Genomic DNA, 9,549 nt, shown 5'->3' with positions numbered 1-9,549 from the left:
GTGAGCCATGGCCGCTGGGCCTGTGCTCCACAACGGGAGAGGCCGCAACAGTGAGAGGCCCGCGTACTGCCAAAAAAAAAAAAAAGAATACACTACTTAATAACCAAGAGATCACTGAAGGAATCAAAGAGGAAATCAAAAAATACTTAGAAACAAATGACAATGAAAACAGGATGACCCAAAACCTATGGAATGCAGCAAAAACAGTTCCAAGAGGGAAGTTTATAGCAATATAATCCTACCTTAAGAAACAAGAAATGTCTCAAATAAACAACCTAACTGTACACCTAAATCAATTAGAGAAAGGAGAACAAAAGAGCCCCAAAGTGAGCAGAAGGAAAGAAATCATAGAGATCAGATCAGAAATAAATGAAAAAGAAATGAAGAAAACAATAGCAAACATCAATAAAACTAAAAGCTGGTTCTTTGAGAAGTTAAAGAAAATTGATAAACTATTAGCCAGACTTATCAAGAAAAAAAGGGAGAAGACTCAAATCAATAGAATTAGAAATGAAAAATGGAGAAGTAACAACTGACACAGCAGAAATACAGAGGATCATGAAAGACTACTACAAGCAACAATATGCCAATAAAATGGACAACCTGGAAGAAATGGAAAAATTCCTAGAAATGCACAACCTTCCGGGACTGAACCAGGAAGAAATAAAAAATATGAACAGACCAATCACAAGCACTGAAATTGAAACTGTGATTAAAAGTCTTCCAATAAACAAAAGCCCTGGACCAGATGGCTTCACAGGCGAATTCTATCAAACATTTAGAGAAGAGCTAACACCTATCCTTCTCAAACTCTTCCAAAATATAGCAGATGGAAGATCACTCCCAAACTCATTCTACATGGCCACCATCACCCTGACACCAAAACCAGATACAGATGTCACAATGAAAGAAAACTACAGGCCAATGTCACTGATGGACATAGAAGCAAAAATCCTCAACAAAATACTGGCAAACAGAATCCAACAGCACATGAAAAGGATCATACACCATGATCAAGTGGGGTTTATCCCAGGAATGCAAGGATTCTTCAATATATGCTAATCAATCAACGTGATACACCATTTTAACAAACTGAATGAGAAAAATGATGATATGATCATCTCAATAGATGCAGAGAAAGCTTTTGACAAAATTCAACACCCATTTATGATAAAAACCCTCCAGAAAGTAGGCATAGAGGGAACTTTCCTCAACATAATAAAGGCCATATGGGACAAACCCACAGCCAACATCATCCTCAATGGTGAAAAACTGAAAGCATTTCCACTAAGATCAGGAACAAGACAAGGTTGCCCACTCTTACCACTCTTATTCAACATAGTTTTGGAAGTTTTAGCCACAGCAATCAGAAAAGAAAAGGAAATAAAAGGAATCCAAATCGGAAAAGAAGAAGTAAAGCTGTCACTGTTTGCAGATGACATGATACTATACATAGAGAATCCTAAAGATGCTACCAGAAAACTACTAGAGCTAATCAATGAATTTGGTAAAGTAGCAGGATACAAAATTAATGCACAGAAATCTCTGACATTCCTGTACACTAATGATGAAAAATCTGAAAGTGAAATTAAGAAAACACTCACATTTACCATTGCAACAAAAAGAATAAAATATATAGGAATAAACCTACCTAAGGAGACAAAAGATGTATATGCAGAAAACTATAAAACACTGATGAAAGAAATTAAAGATGATACAAATAGATGGAGAGATATACCACGTTCTTGGATTGGTAGAATCAATATTGTGAAAATGACTATACTACTCAAAGCAATCTACAGATTCAATGCAATCCCTATCAAACTACCAATGGCATTTTTCACAGAACTAGAACAAAAAATCTCACAATTTGTATGGAAACACAAAAGACCCCAAATAGCCAAAGCAATCTTGAGAAAGAAAAATGGAGCTGGGAGAATCAGGCTCCCTGACTTCAGACTATATTACAAAGCTACAGTAATCAAGACAGTATGGTACTGGCACAAAAACAGAAATATAGATCAATGGAACAGGATAGAAAGCCCAGAGATAAACCCACGCACATATGGTCACCTTATCTTTGATAACGGAAGCAAGAAAAGACACCTTCTTCAATAAATGGTGCTGGGAAAACTGGACAGCTACATGTAAAATAAGGTGTAAAATAATGAAATTAGAGCTACATGTAAAATAATGAAATTAGAACACTCCCTAACACCACACAAAAATACACTGAAAATGGATCGGAGACCTAAATGTAAGGCCAGACATTGTTAAACTCTTAGAGGAAAACATAGGCAGAACACTCTATGACATAAACAACAGCCAGATCCTTTTAGATCCACTTCATAGAGAAATGGAAATAAAAACAAAAATAAAGAAACGGGACCAAATGAAACTTCAAAGCTTTTGCACAGCAAAGGAAACCATAAACAAGACGAAAAGACAACCCTCAGAATGGCAGAAAATATTTGCAAATGAAGCAACTGACAAATGGGAACCCTCTTTCACTGTTGGTGGGCATGTAAATTGATACAGCCACTATGGAGAACAGTATGGAGGTTCCTTAAAAAACTAAAAATAGAACTACCATATGACCCAGCAATCCCACTACTTGGCATATACCCTGAGAAAACCATAATTCAAAAAGAGTCATGTACCACAATGTTCATTGCAGCTCTATTTACAATAGCCAGGACATGGAAGCAACCTAAGTGTCCATCAACAGACGAATGGATAAAGAAGATGTGGCACATGTATACAATGGAATATTACTCAGCCATAAGAAGAAAGGAAATTGAGTTATTTGTAGTGAGGTGGATGGACCTAGAGTCTGTCATACAGAGTGAAGTAAGTCAGAAAGAGAAAAACAAATACCGTACGCTAACACATATATATGGAATCCAAGAAAAGAAATAAAAAGGTCATGAAGAACCTAGAGGCAAGATGGGAATAAAGGTGCAGGCCTACTAGAGAATGGACTTGAGGATATGGGGAGGGGGAAGGGTAAGCTGGGACAAAGTGAGAGAGTGGCATGGACATATGTACACTATCAAATATAAAATAGATAGCTAGTGGGAAGCAGCTGCATAGCACAGGGAGATTAGCTCGGTGCTCTGTGACCACCTAGAGGGTTGGGATAGGGAGGGTAGGAGGGAAGGAGATGCAAGAGGGAAGAGATATGGGCATATATGTATATGTATAACTGATTCACTTTGTTATAAAGCAGAAACAAACACACCATTGTAAAGCAATTATACTCCAATTAAGATGTTTAAAAAAAAAAAACTACTAGCGTTCATTGACTAACTTGGTTAAGTTGCAGGATACAAAATTCATATATAGAAATCTGTTGCATTTCTATACACTAACAACAAACTACCAGAAAGAGAAATTAAGAAAACAGTTTCAGTTACCATCACATCAAAAAGAATAAAATATTTAGGAATAAACATACCTAAGGAGGGAAAAGACCTATGCTCAGAAAACTATAAGACACTTACGAAAGAAATGGAAGATAACACAAATGGAAGCATATACTGTGTTCATGGATTGGAAGAACAAATATTGTTAAAATGACCATACTATGCAAGGCAATCTGCAGATTCAGTGCAATCCCTGTCAAGTTTTTCACAGAACCTGAATAAATAATTCTAAAATTTGTATGGAACCATAAAAGACCCCAAGTAGACAAAACAATTTTGAGAAAGAAGAACAGAGCTGAAGGAATTATGCTCCCTGACTTCCGACTACACTACAAAGCTACAGTAATCAAAACAATATGGTACAGGCACAAAACCAGACACATAGATCAATGCAACAGGATAGAAAGCCCAGAAATAAAGCCACACGCTTATGGTCAATTAATCTATGACAAAAGAGGCAAGAATATACAATGGAGAAAAGACAGTTTCTTCAAAAAGTGGTGCTGGGGAACCTGGACAGCTCCCTGTAAAGGAATGAAATTAGAACATTCTCTTGTTAGAGAATACAGACGTTTATATACAAAAATAAACTCAAAATGGATTAAAGACCTAAATGTAAGACCTGAAACCATAAAATTCTTAGAGGAAAACATACGCAGAACACTCTGACATAAACCATAGCAATATTTTTTGGATCTGGTCTCCTAAAGCAAAGGAAACAAAAGAAAAATAAACATATGGGACCTCATTAAATTTAAAAGCTTTTGCACAGCAAAGGAAAACATGACAAAACTGAAGACAACTTACTGAATGGGAGAAGATATTTGCGAATGATATGAGTGATAAGCAGTTAATATCCAAAATACATAAACAGCTCATACAACTCAATATTAAAAAAAAAAATGGGCAGAAGACCCGAATAGACATTTCTCCAAAGAAGACATACAGATGGCTAACAGGCACCTGAAAAGATGCTCAACATCATTAATCATCAGAGAAATACAAATTAAAACCACAATAAGATATCACCTTACACCTCTCAGGATGACTATTATCAACAAGAACACAATTTACAAGTGTTGGTAAGGATGTGGAGAAAAGGAACCCTCATACACTGTTGGTAGGAATGTAAATTGGTGCCGCCACTGTGGAAAATAGTATGGATATTCCTCAAAACACTAAAAATAGAGCTATCTCATGACCCAGCAATTCCACTCCTGGGTATATATCTGAAAAAAATGAAAACACTAATTCAAAAAGATAAATGCACCCCTATGTTCATAGTAGGACTATTCACAGTAGCCAAGATATGGAAGCAACCTACCTGTCCATCAACAGATGAATGGATAAAGAAGATGTGAGATTTTATATATCTATACACACACCCACACATACATACATTGGAATACTACTCAACCTCAAAAAAGAATGAAAGTTTGCCATTTGCAACAACGTGGATGGACTTAGAGGGTATTATGCTTAGTGAAATAAGTCAGAGAAAAACAAATACTGTATGATATCACATATAAGTGGAATCTAAAAAATACAGCAAACTAATGAATCTTACAAAAAGTAACAGACTCACAGATATAGAGAAAAAATTGGTGGTTACCAGTGGGGAGAGGGTTGGGGGGAGGGGCAAGATAGGGGTAGGGAATTAAGAGGAACAAACTACTATGTATAAAAGGAATAATATCCAAGTATATATTGTACAACACAGGGAACATAGCCAATATTTTATAATAACTTTAAATGGAGTATAACCTATAAAAAATTTGTATTTCTATGTTGTACACCTGAAACTAATATTGTAAATCAACTATATCTCAATAAAAAAAAAAAGAAGTCTATGTCCAGCCAAATGGCCCACCATGTGAAAGAGAGATCAAAGACCTTTCAGACATGCAAGTTCTAAGATAAATTCACTCCCATGCTCCCTTTCTGGGAAAAGTAAAATAAAATAAAAATAAAGTTCTTAAGGTAATTCTAATGTGCAGACAGCTTTGGGAAGTATTAACTGAGAATGTTTTACAAAAGGACTGATCTCTTGCAGACAGACCGTCCTCAAAAGAGCAAAAAGCCACCAGCTTCTTCTAGAACTCCACCATGGAAGGAACTATGGGTCAGAAATCTCCACCCCAGTATCTGTGAGCCCCTGGACACTTTTGGCTCATACCTGCTCCCTGGGTCCTCCTCCTCTCATTTTCTTTTCCCTTTTTCCAAAAGCTGCCTCCCTCTGCCTCAGCCCTTGGAGTTCTGCCCTTCTCTGAAAATCAGCTGCAGCAAAGCAGCCCTCTCCTCTTCCTCTTCCTGCTTTGCTGTCCCTGTAGATCATAAGCACACAGGCTGCTTCCCTTTTAAGGGATGTTAACTGATGACTGCTACAAAAGAGGGGGGTGGGGAAAGGCAACAAACATTGTGGGAGAGATAAAGGTTCCAGACTCTCCCAGGTCTTCCCTTCACAATCCTGGTCCATGGTTCTGGATTCCCATCAGAGAGATGAGCCAGGTGGGAATTTCAATAGTAAAGAGCTGATGGTGTCAAGATGGCGATGTAGGAGGATGCTGGGCTCACCCCCTCCCAGGAGACACACTGATTCTGTAGCTATACCTGAAACAACTATCTCTCAAAAACAAACAAACAAACAAAATAAAAACTAAAAACCGCCTAACAACTCCTACACACCAGGCAAAGTAGGGAAGGCCCACACAGAAGTGGGCCGGAGGGCCTAGGATGCAATCCTGCCATAAATCCCACCCCTGATGCAGCAGCCCACAATCAGGAGGGAACTCAGACCCCGGGCTTCCCCTGAGGAGTGAGGGTTTGAGACCCCTATCAGGCACCCCAGCTTTTAAGATTTGCGCCTGAGAACCGAGCCCCAAAATATCTAGCTTTGAAAACCAAGCGAGGTCACGGAATCCCACAAGGCTGCAGGGGAAATGACGAGAAGCAGCTCTTAAAGGCCCCGTGGGCTCGGACCCCCCTGGAGGCCCCAGTCACGAGGCGCCCAGACCTCGTGCGAATGAGGCTCACTTGCTAACACTAAAGCATCGGCCTGAAGAGCAGGCATCTAATTTAGCACAGCTGAGAGCCTGCTGGCTCGTGGGCATCGTCCTGAGGCTCTACCTCGGCCTCACTCTAGCCAGTGAGCTCCGTCCTTTGGTTGTTGTTGTTCTCTTTCTTTTCCCAGCAGGCACCATCTGTATGCGCTCTCTCTGCCTCATTGCAGCAGGAGGGCACCGTCTTCACACTCCCCGCTCCGCGCTCCAGAGCACCAGTATCTCTTGCAGGGGAGCTTTTACACGCGTCTGTGGCCCAGTTTTTATGGCTGCCGCCAGGGGATTCCGCTTGATCACCTGGCTCTGGAGGGTAGGGGGCTTTCGATCCTGGGTCTCACAGGACTAGAACCATGGGAGAGACTGTTCTTGGCAGCCTACCACCCCCAGGGCACTGCACAGACAGCAGACTGAAACACACCCTAGTCCTCCTGTGAAGGAGGCCTATTTGCTTGTCCTGGAGCTTTGGCCTAGGGGCAGGCTTCTGGTCTGGCACACAACTAGAGGCCAGTGGACACCATCTTTGCACTCTCCCTCTGCCTTCCCCCAATTCCCTGGTTTCTCCTAGAAAGGAGCTTATATTTTTGGCACTCCAGTTTTTGTGGCTGCTACCAGGGGACACCAGAGGGTGGCCAACTGGCTTACACCTATGGGTGCCACAGGTCTGTAACCAAGAAAAGAAGAGTTCTTAAACAGCCACCACCCCCAGGGCACAAGAGGAAACAGACCCAGAGTTCAGTCCTTCCGTGAAAGTGGCGTATTACCTTATCATTATAAATGCAGCCTGAGAGGCCAGCTTCTAATTAAACATACACCTGAGGGCTGACGGCCATCCTTTCCAGAGACTATGGAGGCAGGCACTGTCTTCATGCTCTCCCCCAGCCATGCTCCAGAGAATCAGTATCTCTGGGACAGGAGCTTTTACATACATTTGGTGCCCTAGTTTGTACATCTGGTGCTCAGGTTTCTGCAACAAGGGGCCCAGGAGATGCCCCTTGATTACTGGTAGACATAAATATATAGTAAAGGTAATGGATTAATCGTATATAAAGCTAGTAGGAAAGCCTACAATGTTGGTGGTAGAAACGCAAAGGAGGGGAAAAGTGAAAGACCTTATCAAATAATTCTACTGAACATGATAGATTTTTGTATTTGCACTTAAGTCATGTTTTTCTTCATTTTGGCATGAAAGAATGCTGTGATATAGATGGCATGATTTGCAATTATCTATACTTTTTACACCTTTCCTCCTATCCACAGTGCCTACCTTTCCCCAACACACAATTCATAACTACTATTTCTTTCAGCACCTTTTTCAAGGCTCACCTACTCCTGGAAGCCCCTCTGACTGGTCCCAGGGGATGCGATCACTCCTCTCCTCTATACTTACGGGAACAGTTGGTTCCACATCATATTACACCATATTCATGTAATATTGTGCTTGGCCTTGCTGGGTCACTTCTGGGGATTGTATTGCCACTCCCTCGAATTAGGGTCCCTCATGCATCAGCCCAGTCAGGGCTATCATGAATCCACGTATGAACCTCAGTAGCCAGCTAGCAAGTAGAACGCAGTGAAAGAACAGGATGAAGAGTAGGGGGTCCTGCAGCTTGGCACCTGGCACGGAGTCTCCAGGCCTGCTCGCAAGCTTGCAAATAAGTGGCTTTTGGCAGTAAGACTAACTCTACATTTGTATGACTGCAGGGATGAGCCTGCAAATGGAAGATACTTAGCTCCTCTAGCCTAACAGAGTCACAAAAGACCATAACTGATACTAAATAGTACTTTTTGCAAGATTTGGCTGAATTACTCAGGGGTACGGTATTACCTCTATAATTCCTGAAAATATTTGCCAGTTCCTAATCTGAGTTAGAATGAATCTTGCAATTTAGTTTACTTTTCAATTTTGTCTATTTTTTTACTTGTTTTTAAAATCAGGATCAAACAAAAATTGAACTAAGAATAAAGGGGTTAAGACACTTTTAGTAAAGAAATTTTAATTAACTTTAGGTATAAAATACATTCTACTGAATCTTAACTTTTTTTAATATTTGCCCTCCATAGCATCTTGTCTGATTTGAGATAACCTATAGATTGATTCAGGGGCATAGTCTCTCTCTCTCTCTCTTTCTCTCAATCTTTTTTTGGGGGGGAGGGGATAATATTAGATTACTGAAAGATGAACAGGATTGAGAATGAGATTTTTTTTTTTAAGTTAAATTGGTATGATCTGAAGAGCATATCCATTTAAAAGATTTCTGCACTAGGCAGGAGACAGTACCAGGCATGCTCCACAGTTCCTTCCTAGTAGGTTTATTCCCTTCTGGGGACTTAGGAACCTTATTCCTGGAGTGTTACTGCCATCTAGTGGAAATTTTATTAAATGCTTTCTCAAGGCGTATTTTCCTCCCTACTTTCCCTCTCCAGCCATTCTTTTCTTTTTGCCTTCTCTGCCTGATAGGTGCCCTCAGGTGCACTCAGCATACAAAATGTTTGGTCAGTCATTTGGAACATCCTTGAAATCTGGGGCCTTGTGCCAACAGGACAATATTTCTATTCAGCCAAAAGTGATTTGGCAGAACCACATAAAGGGAAATTTAAAATATTTTGTGTAAGTAAATAAAAAATAATTCTAAAATGTGAAAAATTATAAGTATATATGGTACATATATACACTACCAAACGTAAAATAGATAGCTAGTGGGAAGCAGCCGCATAGCACAGGGAGATCAGCTCTGTGCTCTGTGACCACCTAGAGGGGGTGGATAGGGAGAGTGGGAGGGAGGGAGACGCAAGGGGGAAGAGATATGGGAACATATGTATATGTATAACTGATTCACTTTGTTATAAAGCAGAAACTAACACACCATTGTAAAGCAATTATACTCCAATAAAGATGTTAAAAAAAAAAGTATATATGGTAACCATAAGTTTGTTCTCTAAGTCTGTGAGTCTATTTCCGTTTTGTAAGTAAGTTCATTTGTATCATTTCTTTTTAGTTTCCACATATATGATTTCCTGGCGGGAAGGGGTAGTTAGGGAGTTTGGGATTGACATGTACACACTGC

The 9,549-nt window shown here is 40.1% G+C and overlaps 1 protein-coding gene across 2 annotated transcripts in view; it reads right to left on the bottom strand.

Moving 5' to 3' along the window:
- Positions 1 to 5,724, bottom strand: part of ATP8B4 (ATPase phospholipid transporting 8B4 (putative)) — a 287,386-nt gene extending 281,662 nt beyond the window's left edge. For both annotated transcript variants that reach the window (XM_024761880.1, XM_024761893.1), the window contains exon 1: positions 5,602 to 5,724. The gene's annotated coding sequence lies outside the window, so the exon portion shown is untranslated. The remainder of the gene's footprint in view (positions 1 to 5,601) is intronic.
- Positions 5,725 to 9,549: the final 3,825 nt, after the last annotated feature.

This window comes from Neophocaena asiaeorientalis, unplaced genomic scaffold, assembly GCF_003031525.2.
Source record: "Neophocaena asiaeorientalis asiaeorientalis breed wild unplaced genomic scaffold, Neophocaena_asiaeorientalis_V1.1 scaffold111, whole genome shotgun sequence".
In the NCBI taxonomy this organism is placed as follows: domain Eukaryota; kingdom Metazoa; phylum Chordata; class Mammalia; order Artiodactyla; family Phocoenidae; genus Neophocaena; species Neophocaena asiaeorientalis.
The sequence above is the reverse complement of the archived record's forward strand: the minus strand, read 5'-3'. Positions and strand labels throughout refer to the sequence as shown.